The sequence below is a fragment of the Saccopteryx leptura genome, chromosome 2, assembly GCF_036850995.1.
Source record: "Saccopteryx leptura isolate mSacLep1 chromosome 2, mSacLep1_pri_phased_curated, whole genome shotgun sequence".
Classification (NCBI taxonomy): Eukaryota; Metazoa; Chordata; class Mammalia; order Chiroptera; family Emballonuridae; genus Saccopteryx; species Saccopteryx leptura.
The window spans coordinates 26,218,073-26,234,837 of record NC_089504.1 but is presented as its reverse complement, the minus strand read 5'-3'; positions in this window follow the sequence as shown (position 1 = coordinate 26,234,837).

The window sequence follows — 16,765 nt, the reverse complement described above, 5'->3', positions numbered from 1 at the left end:
TTTTGCTTGTACCAAAGAGCAGGCATTTTAAAGCATTTTAAAGATAAGAGTGTCCCTTTGTGTTCACAAAAACTTCTTGAAATGATGAGGATAATTGCATGTGAGTCAGCACATATATTTGGAATAACGACAGCGAGCCAAGCACTGCATTTGTCTCTACACACACACACAACTTCATCTAATCTTCAAAATAATCCTGTGAAGCAGATATTATCTTCAGTTTCTTGGTGAGGAGAGTGAAGCGCGGTGAGCCTATACGAGATCTGTCCAAGGACCAATAGCTACTAAGTAGTGGGGTTGGGTTTTGGCAGCAACGCCGAAGTCCAAGTGCTGCCCACCATCTCAGCTCTTCTAACTTCTCAAACCTAAAACAAATTCACCGGGAGAGAGAACTGGGCTCAACAGCCCACTGAACAAGGGGACATTTGGAAATGTCGGGAGTGATACTACTGTCTAGGTGATGCTACTGGCATCTAGTGGATGGAGACCAGGGATGCTACTGAACACCGGTGCTCAGTTCAGCCCTCACATTCTCTGGCCCCAAATGTCAACACTGCCAAGGGCTGAAATGTCTGAACAAGACACAGGTTCTGGCCAGAGCTGCTCTCCTGGAAAAACTGCTACAAGGACACTCAGATATAGTCAGACTGCACACATTTTAATATTTGAAGTACCTTGAAGGCCTCTCTGAGGACAAAAAAGTACTAAAGTTGCCTTTGCTACTTTGTTGCATAAATATAAGACTGTGTATCCTGCACTATCCAACCAGTTACTTTGAATACTGTGTATTAGGAAGACAATAGAAAATGCTGACCAAAATTATGCTAAAACTTTTCTTTGCCACTTCTTTCGGCCTGTTCATCTTCTGCCTAAAACTCTGACTGTTCTCCGTGTCTCTGTTCTGACTTGCCTGGAGTCTATTCCCCACCCATCATCTTTCTAAAACACAGGAAAGATTCATGCCACTGCTAAATGATTCCAGGGCTGCTTATTGGCCCTAGAATCAAGGTGGCTTAGCCTAACCGGTGTGGCACAGTGGATAATGCATCAGCCCAGAACACTGAGGACCCAGGTTCAAAATCCTGAGGTCGCCAGCTTGAACTCAGGCTCAATGGCTTGAGCGCGGGCGTGACAGCTTGAGTACAGGGTCTCTGGCTTGAGTGTGGGATCACCAACATGATCTTAAGGTCGCTGGCTTGAGCAAAGAGTCACTGGCTTTGCTTGAGCACCCTGGTCAAGGCACGTATGAGAAGCAATCAATGAACAACTAAAGTGAAGCAACTACGAATTGATGCTTCTCATCTCTCCTCCTTCTCTCTCTCCCTTCTTCTTTCTTTCTTTCTCTCTCCCTTAAAAAAATGGTTTATACTGCCTCGCTGGGACTCGGAGCTCCTGTGATCTTACCCCTATCTGACTCTGCCAACTTTATTTTTAACATCTCCCTTTGCAAATAGTTCTTACATTCCTACCAAGCTCCAACACTTGTTCCGGTGGGTTTGTGATGGTCAGGGTCATAGCTCATGTGTTTCTGCCTCTGTCATTTGATAAAGCAGTTCCTTTTTCGGGATGTACTTGGATTTGTCAGGCAGGACCGACTCTTACCTCAAGGTACAGTTTCAATACCACCTCTTCATCAGCTTGTTCAAGGATTTCCTAAGTTACAAATGAATTCTTTTATGTATGAAATCTCAGCCCTTGCTCAGTACCCCCAAATTTGAATAGGTGTGCATGTATAAGGATTATATGTGAAATATAGAATATGTGATAATATAGAGTATTACATATGATATATGCTATATTATATAGTTTTCGATATTGATGCAAGCACATCCATACAAGTCAATGGAAGAGCACAGAGGACCTAAGAATGAACTGAAGTCTATGATTTAGTATGAATTTAGTATATAATAAAAGGGGCATTTTAAATCAGCAACCACAGAGTCATTAAATATGTAGAGTACTTTATACCATTTCAAAATACATTGCGATGGATTAAAAACCCAACTCTATTTAAAAATCACTATAATAATATTGAAGAAAATATGTTCTTAGGATAGGTAAGCTTTAAATAACAGACATAAAACAAAAGTGAAAAGAAAACCAAATAGTTAATATCACTTAATTTAATTTTTTTGATTGAAAAAAATGAACCAGGTATGAATGGTATGAACCAGGTGGAGACATACTGGGAGAAAATATTCATGTTAATATTAAAATGTTAATAAAAGGTTAACATAAATAATATGTAAGGAGCTTTAACAGTTCAATAAATAAAAAATGGCCCAATGAAAATAATAGATAAATGACGTAAGTTTACAAACTAGAAAATATAAGAGGCCATTGAACACAAGAAAAGACAAGGAACTTCACTAGCAATCAGTAACACATAAAGCCATTTACCACATCCTACTCTTAGCCCATATGATTTACAAAACATGAAAAGGATTAAAAATAAGTTATGGTGAGGGTATGGAGAAGTATCAACTCTTTTATATTATGGATATAAATATAACTGATAACATTTATTTTCAAAATAATTTGTTTCACTGAAATTTAAAATGTGCACATTTGGGGTGTAGCAATACCACGCCAGGAGTGAAACTTTCTGAAATATGCACACATGTGCAAAATAGTGGACACTTAAATGTGCATCAGAAGAGAAATGGTTAAAACAAGGATGGCGTGTACTACGGAATACTACACAGCCATCAAAAGGGATAAGATAGAGATATAAATATTGACATGGACAGGTGTCTCATTCATATTCTAAACTGAAAAAACAAGATATGGTTATAGACAAGGAGACAGAGAGGAACTATACCCTTTCTGGAAGAGGGTATCCTAGTGTTTAATTTGGGGGAAGGATGTGAGATTAGAGAGAGAAAGATTCTTTACTTTTCATTTTGACTCTTTACCTTCATTTTTATTGCTCTATGGTCTGATTTTTAAAAAATAGATTCAAGTATAACTTTGGCAATTTTATAAATGATAAAATCGATGTTTGAAAGGATAACTGTAACAGCTACCATCTGTTGAGCACCTAGATACAAAGCAGCACGAAAATTGTCTTAAGTGCGTCATCCCACACAACCTGTGAGCAGCCTGCTAAAGGTATGCATTATGTCATATTATGGATCAAGAAACTGGGTTGCAGAGAATTCAAGCATTTACTCTCTGGAAATAGGAAGGGTAAACCACAGAGCCAGATTAGAACAAGATCTGACTAATGGCCAAGCCAACACGCTTGACTGCAAGAGAGGATGACAGAATTTGGTCAGGGGGGTGCCCAGCAGCAGGGGCAGGGAGAGGTGGGCTGGAATACATGAACCAGTCCAGGGTGGGCAGAGCTAGCTAGCGACGACGTAGCTACACACCTTAGAAAGCACCAAAAGGCCAAGAGTGGAGAGGAACGTGTGAGTAGTAACGTGAATTCTGCCTGGTGAGAGGCAATGTACTTGTAGGGGCCAAGTGGTGTGGAGGTATGAATTCAGGTCATTTTAAGAGACACAGGGTCAAGGCTCAAAAAATTGCCCTATAGAGGAAGGAGTTAATTTGTTCTGGAAAATCTTGCAGGATGTGTGGAGAGGGGCAGAGCCTCTGGGGAGCAAATGTATAGATATTTTAAGCTCCAGGGAATCTGGAAGAAAAAACAAAAAGACTGGACTGACTGCGTAAGAAAGGCAATCCCTGTCCCCTGTCACTGGAAATCTTGTCTTGGTCAGCAACTCTATATGAAATTTGACCTTGCTGGTGACCCCCTGTGTTCAGAGTCTATTTGCTCCTGCCCAGCACACCTCTATCTTCTTTTTATCTTATTTTGGGGACTATTTTTCCTCCATTGGATGTGGACTGGATAAATGATTAGGAGTCTGTCTGTTTGTTTGTATTGTTTTTAACCCAAAAAATAGTGACTGGAAGGGGCTGTCTAGTTGTCTAGCCTGTTCCCTGGAGTCTCTCAAGAGCCTCCCCCAATTGCAGGTCTGAGCTAACGCGTTAGTGACAGGCTCTCATTCCGGTAAATTCTCTTTGACCTAGGTCAACTGGAGTTAGTTTCTACGGCATCTTACCAAAGAACCTGAAGTGATGTAAGAGAATTTACAAGTTACTAGTGCCCAGAATTGGTCATTCATTTTTTTCAGTCATTCATTTGCTCAAAGCTTTAGATACGGTGGGCTCTGTTCTTGACACCGGGTATACTAGTCCTCCCAAGGATGCTAGGCTTATGAGAAAAACAAGCCCAAGAAGCTGATGGAGTCACCAATAAGATCCATAACCCATCCTGGGGGGTGAGGGTGTCAGGAAATACCTCCCGGAAGAGTTGACACGTGAACTGAGTCAAGGAGTAACCCTGGGCCATCCCTGCTTCTTTCTGCACCCTGCCCCTGTTCCCACGTCAGCAGGCACATTTCCAGGTGCTGCTTGGTGCCGCCGTGTCCCTAAAAGCACTAGTAGGAATGAGGGAGTTAAAGATTTTCACAGGAAGTTTTGGGAAGCTACACGTTTAGAAAGTGCCACTGGGAGAATGGTATGAGTTTCCAAAAAGTAACCAAAACAATGAGCCCCTGGAGTCCAGCCCGGTTCTGAGTTAGCGAGGCAGGAGTCACTGGGTAATTGCATACTTTTTTATGACAAAGATAATTGAATCATAAAAATATAAAACACACTGGTAAAAATTAGAGATGGCCCGAATGTGGTCACATGGAGCAGGTTGGTCTCGATGAAGTAGGAACAGGAGTACACCTTGACCTGCAGATTGCCTGTCGTGTGCATCTAATAATGCTTTGTGTGTCTGCGTCTCATTGATGATGACCTCTCAGTGTCTGAAATTCCATGACACAGGGGAACGGGGGTGGTGGGCGGTATATGTGCATACTTGTGTCCATAAGCACAGTCATTAAAGGAAAGTAGGGTTCTGGGAAGACCTTTGGGCTGATGGTGTTCAACTGTAATTTATTAGAGCAAACATTGATTAAGCTCCCTCTTCATGTCACGCCCTATGGCTAGAACCAGGGGAGCAGAAATGAAAAGACCATTCCGCCCTTGAGAAACTCTGTCTGGTGGGGAAGACAGATTCAAAAAGAGCTAACAGTGTGATTGAAATGAGCGCAGGACTGTGAGCACACGGCCAGTCATTTCACAGTCGGTATCACGAGGGCTTCGCAGAAGTGACCTCGAGAAGGGTCTTGAAGGATGTGGAGAAGAACCAGTACCCGGGGCCAAGACCCTTGAGAGTGAATGAGCTCAGACTACTTGTGCAGCACCCTATGGAATACAAAGAGGTAGGCAGAGGGCTTAGTCCTCACAGGCAACGGCCCTGGCCCGAGTCTTTACAGTGGGTTGGCATCATTGTGGCCAGCGCAGCCTGTGAAATGGAATGACTCTAATGCTTCACTACTTGTCATTCCTTATCCTGAATAGGACCACATCCTCACCTGTCAGTCTCTATAAATTCGGTGAGAAGCATAGGTTTTCAGGCTCAGTTACGTGGTTTTATATTAAGCACCACTCAGGTGACCACTGAGCTTCTCTCCCTGTTCAGGAAAAATAGCTATTAGACCACGGGGTTGGCAGCGCTGTGAAACCTCATTCGTTCGACGGCCACTGCTTTGGAATCTCTTATGATGAACAGTGAGGGAAGATTTTACTTCACCTTATGTATGAGAAAAAGTGATTAACAAGCAAATGAATGGCAACAAACACAGTGACTTGAGTTGATATTTTGCCTGCTTGTGGAAGAAAACTTTTCGAAGGGCCACAGAAAGGAACTATTCCTAAACGATTAAAAATATGTACATTTGCTCATATTTACTCAATTTTTATCATCCACTCAGGCTGGTGTGTGAAGGGTTCTGTACGCCACGTGCTCTGACACCGGCACCGAGACTCCCGTCCCCATTGAAGAAGCCCCCCAGCCCCGCATCATGCCTCCTCACGGATGGCACACTACCTGGTATTGTAGACACTCGGGTGCGTTTGGACTTTCCTACCCTCCTACGATTTCCATGAGCAGAGCACTGATATCTGGTTCATCTTTGCTTCCTCTGTCCACCCAAAGTACCTAGGATATTAAGTTATTATATATAATTAATCTAAATACTACTATGAATTTTTTTTTTTTTTTTTTGTATTTTTCTGAAGCTGGAAACAGGGAGAGACAGTCAGACAGACTCCCACATGCGCCCGACCGGGATCCACCCGGCACACCCACCAGGGGGCGATGCTCTGCCCCTCCAGGGCGTGGCTCTGTTGCAACCAGAGCCACTCTAGCACCTGGGGCAGAGGCCAAGGAGCCATCCCCAGCACCCAGGCCATCTTTGCTCCAATGGAGCCTTGGCTGCGGGAGGGGAAGAGAGAGACAGAGAGGAGGGAGAGGGGAGGGGTGGAGAAGCAGATGGGCGCTTCTCCTGTGTGCCCTGGCCGGGAATCGAACCCAGGACTTCTGCACGCCAGGCCGACGCTCTACCACTGAGCCAACCGGCCAGGGCTGAAATAAATATTTTTATACACAAGGAGTCTGAAATAGACTCATTGTTTTGATGGTTATTGAAAGCGCATACTCTTCCAGTTGCTTATATTTACTGCCCCGTCATTCAATTGCTCCAAGTTAATGACTTTCAGCCACATGAGGTTCCAGTTTGAAAGCATCTCCCAGGTTAAATAGCTCATCATTATAATACTGCTCTCCGGCCAAACAGAAATGATGTGTGCTATAACTTAGATCCGAATACTGGGCCTCGGTTCACCACTTTGCCAGTAAGTAGATGCAGGAGTGACTGGACAAGGCACTTACTCTCTCTGAGTTTCGTCTTCTCAAATGCTAAAGGGCGACTTGTTTGCCTTCACTGTAAGGTTGTGATAAAGACGAAGATGACAGACAGGAATATGGCAAGTACGACACAAAAAGGTTGTTAGTTATTGCCATGAAATATTGAACCAGATTTTATGCCTCATGCTTTGGGTGGTACTTCCATCGGCAGAGAAGCACTAAATTATATGATTGAAATTTCACTTATTTAACAAGCACCACTGAGGCTCTGGGAATACAAATATGAATGAAACTCAGTCTCAGCTCTGAAAGCTCTGTAGGGTCAGCAATTTATAAGCCAATTACTGCAATGCATTGAAATAAAGCTGAAAGTGCGTCACATTTTCAAAGCGCAGAGAACACAAACAAATGTTTTGCTCTGCCTGAAGAATCAGAACATGCCCAGGAGAAATAAGAGTCAGGATGAGTCTTGAAAGATCGCAAAAACTGAATAGGTCTAGTAGGCAGAATAATACTCCACCCCTCCCACCACCCCTCCCCTCCATACCCACGTCCTAAGCCCTGGAATTTGTAAATATGTTACATTACATGAAAAAAAGAGAGATTTTACAATGTGATTGGGACTAAGGACCTCAAGTAGGAAAACTGGCTGGGGTTATCCAGGTGCCTGAAAAAGTCACACAAGTCCTTAAAAATGGAGAAACTTCCCTAGCTGCGGTCTGAGGGAGACGTGACGGTGAAAGAGGGTCAGAGGGATGTGGCGTGAGGACTCGAACCCGCTGGGGCTGCTTTTGAAGACATAGGATGGGGCTAAGCAACACAGCCCCGCCAATAACCTCGGCTTTCTTTCTTTCTTTCTTTCTTTCTTTCTTTCTTTCTTTCTTTCTTTCTTTCTTTCTTTCTTTCTTTCTTTCTTTCTTTCTTTCTTTCTTTCTTTCTTTCTTCCTTTCTTTCTTCCTTTCTTTCTTTCTTTCTTTACTGAGAGGAGGGGAGACAGAGAGACAAACTCCCATGTGTGCCCCAATAGGGATCCACCTGGCAAGCCCCTTATGGGTGATGTTCTGTCCATCTGGGGCCCCCCTTGCTCATAACCCAGAAACTGAGCTATTTTTAGCACCTGAGATGGAGGCTCCATGAAGCCATCCTCAGGGCCCGGGGCCAACTCGCTTGAACCAATCGAGCCATGGCTGCAAGGATGGGAAGAGAGAGACAGAAAGAAGGGGGAGGGTTGGAGAAGCAGATGGGCACTTCTCCTGTGTGCCCTGACTGGGAATCAGACCCAGGACATCCACACGCCAGATAGATGTTCTACCACTGAGCCAACCAACACCAGGGCCAACCTTGACTTTAGTCATGAGACCTCTGTTGGACTTCTGACCCCAGAACAATAAGATAAAAAAAATGTGGTGCTTTGTTACAATACTAATAGGAAACTAACGAAATAAAAAGGTTCACCAAAATGGAAGCACGAACAAACGCCAAGACACTTAAGAGAGAATGATGATTTCTAGCACCTGCGAGTGGTTCCGTGTGGCTGGGATTAGACTGAATGGAGGGAAGAAGACAGGGGAAGGGCTGGAGGGAATCAGACCCTTGGTGATAACAGCTGCAACAACAATAGCAGCAAGAACATAATCATGTCGGCATTTATTGGATGCTTAACGTGTACCAGATACACATCTCCGTGTTTTACATGTATTAACTCTGAAACTCTAAACCATCCTATGAGATAGTAACTATCATTATCTCTCTGAAACAAAGTCACAGAGCAGGCTCAGTAACTTGCTCGAGCTTAACACAGCACAGTGGAGCCAAGCGAGAATTAGAACCCTGCAGTCCAGCTGATCTCAACACCCCTCCTGATCTCAATACCCCGATGGGTCATCACGGGGCCCTGGGGATGTTTAAACAGGAGAGAGACCATCAGATCAGCGTGGAGAATGAAGTGGAGAGAAAAAGAACTTCCTTCCTATTGTGCACTCTCCCTTTGCGTGTGCTGGTCGGTTACCAAGAGATAGTCAGCAGTGCATGAGCAGATAAGAAACCAGAAATGGCTAAGGGAGGAAAAGGGAGTGGAGGAGAATGAAACAGAGAGGGCCAGAGAGATATTTCTCAAGGATGGAGAACTCCGCTGTAAATATTTCCAGTGAAGTTTGCTGGTTTTATTTCACAACTCCCAGTGCCTCTATCCTTCCTGCCTTTGACAAGAATCAGGAACCACTTCCTTGGTCCCCACTTCCTGTCACCACTGGTGATTCGGTGTGTGTGTGTGTGTGTGTGTGCGCGTGCACACACACGCACGCTAGGGCACATGCATGTACGCACTTAATTCTTAAAGATCACAATGTTTTCAGATACATATTGCAACACTGTTAGGTCATTTAAGAAAAAGCAGTGTTAAGGTCCTGGCCAGCTGGCTCAGTGGATAGAGCATTGACCTGGTGTATGGATGTCCTGGGTTTGACCCCCAAGCAGGGCACACAGGTGAAACAACCATCTACTTCTCTCCCCTTCCCTCTCAACTTTTCTCTCTTCCCTTATCACAGCCAGTGGCTCAATTGGTTTGAGCATTGGCCCTGGGAGCTGAGGATAGTTTGGTTGATTTGAGCATCAGCCCCATACAGGGGTTGCCAGATGGATCCCAGTTGGCCACATGTGGGAGTCTGTCTCACTATCTTCCCTCCTCGCACTTAAAAAAAAAAGCAGCATTAGTTTGTCTTCCAGGGGACCCTACTGGAGATCCCACTTGGATGCCCTGTCACAACCCAAGTATAGACGGATTTCTACAGGTCAAGTGTCTTCTCCTATTTGCTATTGATCCTTGTCTTCTATTTGCTACTGGCCCTTGTCTTCTTAGGAGTATCATCAATGAATAAGTGAGTGAATGGATGAATGAGTGAACTCCACCTTAAAAGCAGACTTTACGTTAGCTCCAGATGAGCAAGAAGCCTTTCTGAAACAAAATTAAACAGGCTGCACCTTAGCATCACCTGGAGATGTTGAGGTATACCAGTGCACGGGTCCCATCCCAGATCCATGAAAACAGAACCATTAGGGCTTTGGGGTGTGGTTATTTTTTAAATGCCCTTCCCCCCCCCCCCACACACACACACATAATTCCAGTGTTCTCTATGATTGGGAGCCATGTCTCAAAGCTTGTGAGAGCCCTTTTACCTTCACGGAGAAGAGAAACTGTGCCTTTGGGGTCAGAAACACAGGCTGGAGTCCTACCTCTCTCCCTCAGTAATTTGAGGAAGTTGTTCAGTCTTTCTGAACTTCAGACCTTCATCCTTAAACTGTGATTTAATACTTTTTTCTTACAGTTTTGGAAAAACTAAATGACATCTAATATGGAAAGCAACTGGCACAACCCAACACATAGTAGGTGCTCAGTAAACTGGGATTCTCCTCACCAGAAAATCTTAGCACCTCATCCAGCTAGAAGCCCTCTGCACAGATGCTGTTTCTACTGGGCCTCCCAAGTGCTGCTCCCAGAGCTGGCCCACACCTTTCCTGGGCAGCTGTCCAAACTTGGACACATTGTCCCCAAGCTGATAGGAGTGTTCTCCCTCTTGCTCTGGACAGGATCAATGGGGTGGTCCCTGTACTAGAGTGTCATTCTACCGTTTGTTTAGTGGTGCCCTGGCCCAGCCCACCTCTGCACTGGGCATTCCCATGGCCTGCTGACCCTTCTGCCTGGAGTTCTAGCCTGCACCAAGCTATGATAGCTGGCTATAGCCAGAACCCATTACTCAACAGTCTTTCCAAGAGCTTACCAGGGACCATTATTTGAATGCCTGTGCTATAGGGATGAGTTCTAAGGAACAATTGCCCAATAGTTCTCACTACTCCAATCTCCTGTGAACATCAAGTCTCTGGTATTCTTCCACATGACCTATATGTAAAAACTGCTTGAGATGCTATAATTCTGCTCCCAATGCCAACATGTGGGATTTTCCCCACACCAAGAAATTCTCTGGCACTGAGTGGATGTCCTACAATTCAGCTCTATTCTGACACTCCATCTGCAGTTAGCATCGGATCCTGCAAGTTAAGGGCTCGATCCTGCCGTGCTGTCCTCCTCCCACTCAGACGAGATCGGGCGTGTTCAGGGTGATATGGCCGTAGATCCTCCCCCAACTTCAGATGCTACTTGCTAGACCAGGGTATCACCTGGGCTGCTCACCAAACCACCGATAGAGCAAAGGTTTCAATGATTCCCCACCTAGGTTTCAATTAATTTGCTAGAGCAGCTCACAGAACTCAGAAAAATGCTCACTCACTAGCTTACCAGTTCCCTATAGGCTGGCTACAACTCAGGAATAGGCAGATGGAAGGGGGACCTTGGGGAAGGAACGGGGCAGGCTGCCGGCTGCCAGGCCCGCTCTGAGCCTGACACTCTCCCAGCGGCCCCAGGGACTCACCCACAAGGAAGCTCCCTGAACCCCATCCTCCTGCGTTTTTATAGAAGCTTCATTACATAGGCACGATTGATGGGCTCATTGGCCACTGGTGATTGAACTTACTCTCCCACCCTTCTCCACTCCCTGGAGGTCAGGGGGTGGGACTGAAAGTGACAACAGTCCAATCATATGGTTGGTTCCTCTGGTGATCAACCCTTATCCTTAGGTGACCTGAAGTATTTTAAAAATTACCTCATTAGCCTAATATGAGACCCTTTTTAGTGTTCTCATCACTTAGGGAATACCAAGGGACTTAGGAACCCTGTGCCAGAAATGAGAATAGAGACCAAATATGTATTTCTTACTATAATCACAATATTACTTCGGAGTTTGTCCTTCTCGGCATGGCTGTCATCTGGACCACACTCCTGTCCCATCGGAGCAGGAAAAGCCAAGACCCTCCCCCTCCCACTGCTCAGGAAGGCTCCCGGGCTGGTCTGCCCACTCTGTGTACAACACGGGGACAGGGTACAGATGCTTTGGGAGTGCTAAGTTCCTGTGACTCCCCCCTCCCACAATGCCACTGGGACAGCGGGAAAGAGATCCCATTTCGCCAAAGAAAACGGAGGCTCAGAGTCGGACTCCAGTTTCCTTTCACCAAATCAAGCACAAAATCACACAAACGTCCTTCCTGTGTTTCCGAGGATGGGTCCCGGGTCTCGCTGACACAGAGGCATGCCAACGGCCTGTCACTCCCCAGTGACTCAGGGGAAGAGTGCCACCACCGGGACTGATGAAGCTGGAGGGCCCGGGAGGCAGGACCGTCCACCCCACTCTCCCCAAGCCCGTGGTCATGGTCCGAGCTGTTCTAGATAGATTAGTGGACAAAATTTCCAGAAAATTGATGAACACTGTCACTCTCTTAGCACAATAGAATTTCTCCTCTGCAGCTGCTCTGCCCTGGCTGGGCTTTGGGGGCTAACATCGACTTCCATTTAGATATTCCTAGTGACTTTCTGGGAAATAGCTCCACTTCCCAGGAAAATGGATCAAGGATCTTCCCCTAAGCCCCGAAACCAGAGACTTCTTTTCAATGAGACAAATGAGCAGGAATTCCTTGGGGCCTGAAGGCTTTGGGCTGGATCTCTGGGTCTTGCATCTTGCATAAACACACACATAGAGAGAGACAGAGAGAGAGAGAGAGAGAGAGAGCCCACTTGGATCTGAAAGACTTGGCTTTCCTGTGTCCTGACACCACAGCCCACCTAGAAAGCCAGGTCCCAGGAGTGTGGAAGTCACACCCCTGGGAGAGTGCACCCAGCCGCCTCTGAGGTGATCCTCAAGGAGAGATTTGTCAGGTGGTGACTAATAAAAAAGACAGATAACTGACTGACTGTGTGACTCCATAGTCACCAATAAGCACAGAAGAAGCCAGGCAGCAGGAAGAAGAGCTGGAGGACGCGTGGGCTGCTGATTGCAGACGCCACCCCCACGTGCGTGTTGCCCACGACACAGTTCTCTCTGAAGCAGGGCATGGCACCCCCATTTCTCAAATGCTGAGAGGTCAAAACAAAGCAAAACAAAACATGCCTCATATTTTTAGCTCCAAAAGGAGCATTGCAAGGACTCCAGTGCCCACCCCTCGGCAAATGAGTATGCTGGCACAGTAAGAGTCTTTTATTGTTTCTAGAAATTGTGGAAGAAGTGCTCTATTTATGGCCATTTCTAAATGTGTTCCCACTCCACGGCTAGTTCACAGTTAGACCCCCAGAGACCTATAAGCTGCCAAATGCCAATTAGACACCTACCGGGAACATTCTCCTTACTTTTAGGAAGAAGCAATAACCAAGACAAAAGTTCAAGTCCACACTTTAATATTTTGCTACCAGTTGGTAAAGTGTCCATAATACAACTCATTCTTGTTATCTCTGCCCAGACTCGAAGTGGTTTCCCTGCCTCTCTGCCTGCTGGAAGAGGAAGGGAGGAGGGAGGTGTGAGTCCTCACTGCTTCCAAGCAGCTGTGTGGGTCAAACAAGGTGACAGATGAGAATGTGTCCCCAAATCCACAGCACTCTACAAATGCTGTCTATTAGCAATAGGCTCATAGACAGTTTATAGGTGAAACTGCGGTGTGTTCCCTAATCTCTCTGGCCTGGATGAACTATTCTAGAATATTCTGTGTATTTCTTTACCAGGGCACTGTTCTCATCGTATTATCCTTGTTCCCTTTCTTGGGGGAACATAAGTAACAGATCCTTTGAACCACAGTGCCTGAAGTTAGGGAAACAGGAAGAGTTTAATGAAACATGCAAACGTAAAGAAACGCTCCTCTTTCCTGGTCCAGGGGGTCAAGTGGTCAGCCAACTTTCCACCTGGGAATTTTGTTGTCATCAAACAGTCCTTCACTGGAGAAGGCCCTCCCTCATCAACGTCACTGGGAAAGGGAACTAACATATGCACAGCAAGGAGGAGGACTGCCCTTTGAACTTACTCATCTCTACTTTCGTCAACCAGTGGACTCCGAAATTCAGCAGGTGAGCAGGTCTAGGTAAAGGCTGCTGTGATGAAGGACAACCTTGGCATTGACTCAGGACAGTGGTATGCCGGAAAAAGTTCCTTGGAGGGGGGGAGCAGGGAGAGAATGAGAACGAATATGAGAACTGCTAAACTCCCAGGAGTTCTGCTAGCCACTGAAGTGCTGTTGATATCTTGACATTGGCTCCGGTTAGCAGTATTCATTCTGTGGAAATTGGTCAACACAAGAACTGAGGCTTTTTCCCCCCTCCAAGGAGCTGGTGGTTAAATATTTGCCAACACGCCCCTGACTTAAGGTTGCATTCAAGTGAGGAACCCACAATTGTGCTGGTGCTTTCCCAGTAATATTCTTTCCCCCAGCTCCCAAGGCGCTTTGGAGTCCTACCTCTGTCTGCTCTTTGTGGGCACTTCTGGAGAAATCCTAGAGAGACGTCCGCAGACATAAAAGCAATGGATCGTTTATCTGTACAGACACTTTATAATGTTGGGAGGGATTTCACACACATTTCTTCATTTTGATCTGCCCCCCGCCCCCCGACCCTGAGAAAGGCAGGGTTCATATTCTTATTTTCCATTTGCCGATGGGAAACTATAGTTTGGAATGGCTCCACGGGAATGATGGGGCAAGGTAAGGAACAGGAGCTGGGGATTTTCCCCACCACTTTGCTACCTCCGAAAGTCACTAAACAAAGCAGCCACTATTCCCAGGACAGACTGTGGCCGGCCCCGGGACAGCCAAACTGCAGCGAGAGCAGAAGCGGCTTTTATGTGGTTTGGGGCTGCATTCTGTGATTCTTTATGTAGAAGCAAATTGTCCTTTTAATTATTGTGTGGGCTGGACGAAAATAGACACACATTCCTTGAGCCACTGGCAGCGGCCGGAGTGGCCCAGGTGTTCAGAATGAAGAACCGCCGAGTTTCAAACTCGATGCTTATAATTGGGAGTGGTATCTGTGTATCTGCGCAGAACACTTCGTTTTTCTTTTTTAAACTAAGCCTTTGGGGTATTGTAAATGGAAAGAAGGCACGATGCAACCACCAGGGCATTGCATCATGTTCCATTGTGAGAAAGAGCTGGGGACAAGGTCGTGAGGAGCTGTGAGCCCTAGGTGTTCGCTGAGCTGCCGAAGGACCTGGTGCTGCCCACCCTCATCTGACTCAGCTGAGGGAATCCTGCGACTGTTGCCAGAGGGTAAGCTCATTCGGTTTCAAGTCCGGGAATGTTACCTTTTGAAAATATCCTCCTATTTTCTCATCTGAGTTTGATACAGGGACGCATGTTGGCCCATACAGGAAGGGGTTTCCAGACAATCAAAGCAGAGAAAAAGCTAGACCCCTATCACGCAGGCCCTTTGGTCTTCCTGCCCTGGGGCCAGGGTGATCCTTCCCCACGTGCTGTCCAGTCTCAGGGGATCATGAACACCCAGCCCTTTCGCGCCCCCCCCACCCCAAGTGTTCTTCCACACTCAGGCCTGTGGCCATCTCCCCTGTATCTCCCCTAGAGACCAGGGCCCTCTGATGCCCCCCAAACTGTTAAGACAGCTTGAACAGAAGGAGTGGCGTACCCTAAATATAAATGGCCTGCACAGCCAGCCTTCCTTTCCCCCTCAGAAAGGACACGGACCCCCCGGAGTGGCGTTACCATCGGCCCAGCGGCCCTGTCCTCCTCTTCCCATGACCCACTCAGACTGCTCAGTGGGATCACTGCGGCTCCCACTGCGGCTCCTGCTGTCTTTGCGGGACTGAGCGTCAGTCTGGGCGGACTTTTAATCAGAGCTTCTCCCCTCTCCCGGCCAAGGGGAGACCCCCAATGGAGTCCAAATCACTGAGGAGCTCTGGGCACAGAGAGGAATATGCCACCAGCCCTCACTCGGCGCAGGGCTGCGATAGGAGGAGCCCCACCACAGACAGCTCCCTGCAGACGCGGGCCTCTGAGCTGCCCTGACTCTTAGTTTATCCCCGGCCTCACTGTTCCTGTGAACTCCCTGATGCTCTTCCAGTAAATTCTTTTCTTGGTTTGGTTTTCTCGAGTCAGATGGTAGGTCTGTTTCTGGCAATCAAGACAACTCTGATTGGTAAATGAAAATATCACCTTTGAGGCTGGAGGCCCCTGTCACAGCCACTGGCATCTCCGGGCGGGTCTGAATGCAGACTAGCAGGGGCACACCCACCACTGAGCACCGGGCCCGGAGGCGGAGGAGGCGAGTTGACAAGGAACCTGGAAACGATGTAAAACTTAGGTTATAAGTGACCGGGACCTTTACTGACACTGAGTGATCCCACACCGGGAAGCGGTCGGGGCTTCCCTACTATGTTTCCGTGTTCACTCATCCGTAATGTGACGGAGCTGGGCCAGAGGACCAGATCCTGGAAATCTATCCCTGTGCTGGAGTTTTCATCCATTCAGCAACCACAGCCTTCTCTGGGGGAAGGCACCGGCCCAGAGAGACGAGGGGGATGCTCCCCCTGCCCTTGGGACACACAGTTAGATTTGTGTCGGAGGAAATGGCCCAGGGGGCAGGTACAGAGACAACTGAGGGGAGACATCCTGGCATGGAGTAACTGGGGTGCAGGCATGGCTGTGGAGGCAGGAGCGACTCCAGTGCCCGACTGAGTAACGGAGAGGGGGAAGCCCGCGTGACCCAGTTTCCTGGACTGAGGTGATGGTGCATCCCCGAGATATTTAAGGGCCACCATGTTTCCCCCTGTGATGTGGTGGGTGGTTGGGAGGGAACGGGACTACTAAGGCTAGAAGTCAGTCCCTTTTAATTTTGTTTCTCAGGATAGTTGCACCACTTCTCCTGGCCCCCCAAGGAGAATGCCCCCCCTCCCCGTTGCCGAGAACTGGGAGACCACACAGCAGACCTCCCCGACACCTGTAATCACCGTCCTTGTACTGCTCAGGACCACGAGGAGTGCAGCCAGCGGGAAGCTGCTTAGCAACTGCATGTAGGAGAGAGGATTCCCAGCTAGGACCCTGGGGTTTTTCCCTCCTTGCTTTGTTCTGTTTTGTTTTCAGAAGTTCATGATTCAGTCATCCTTCCGTCACACAAACACACAC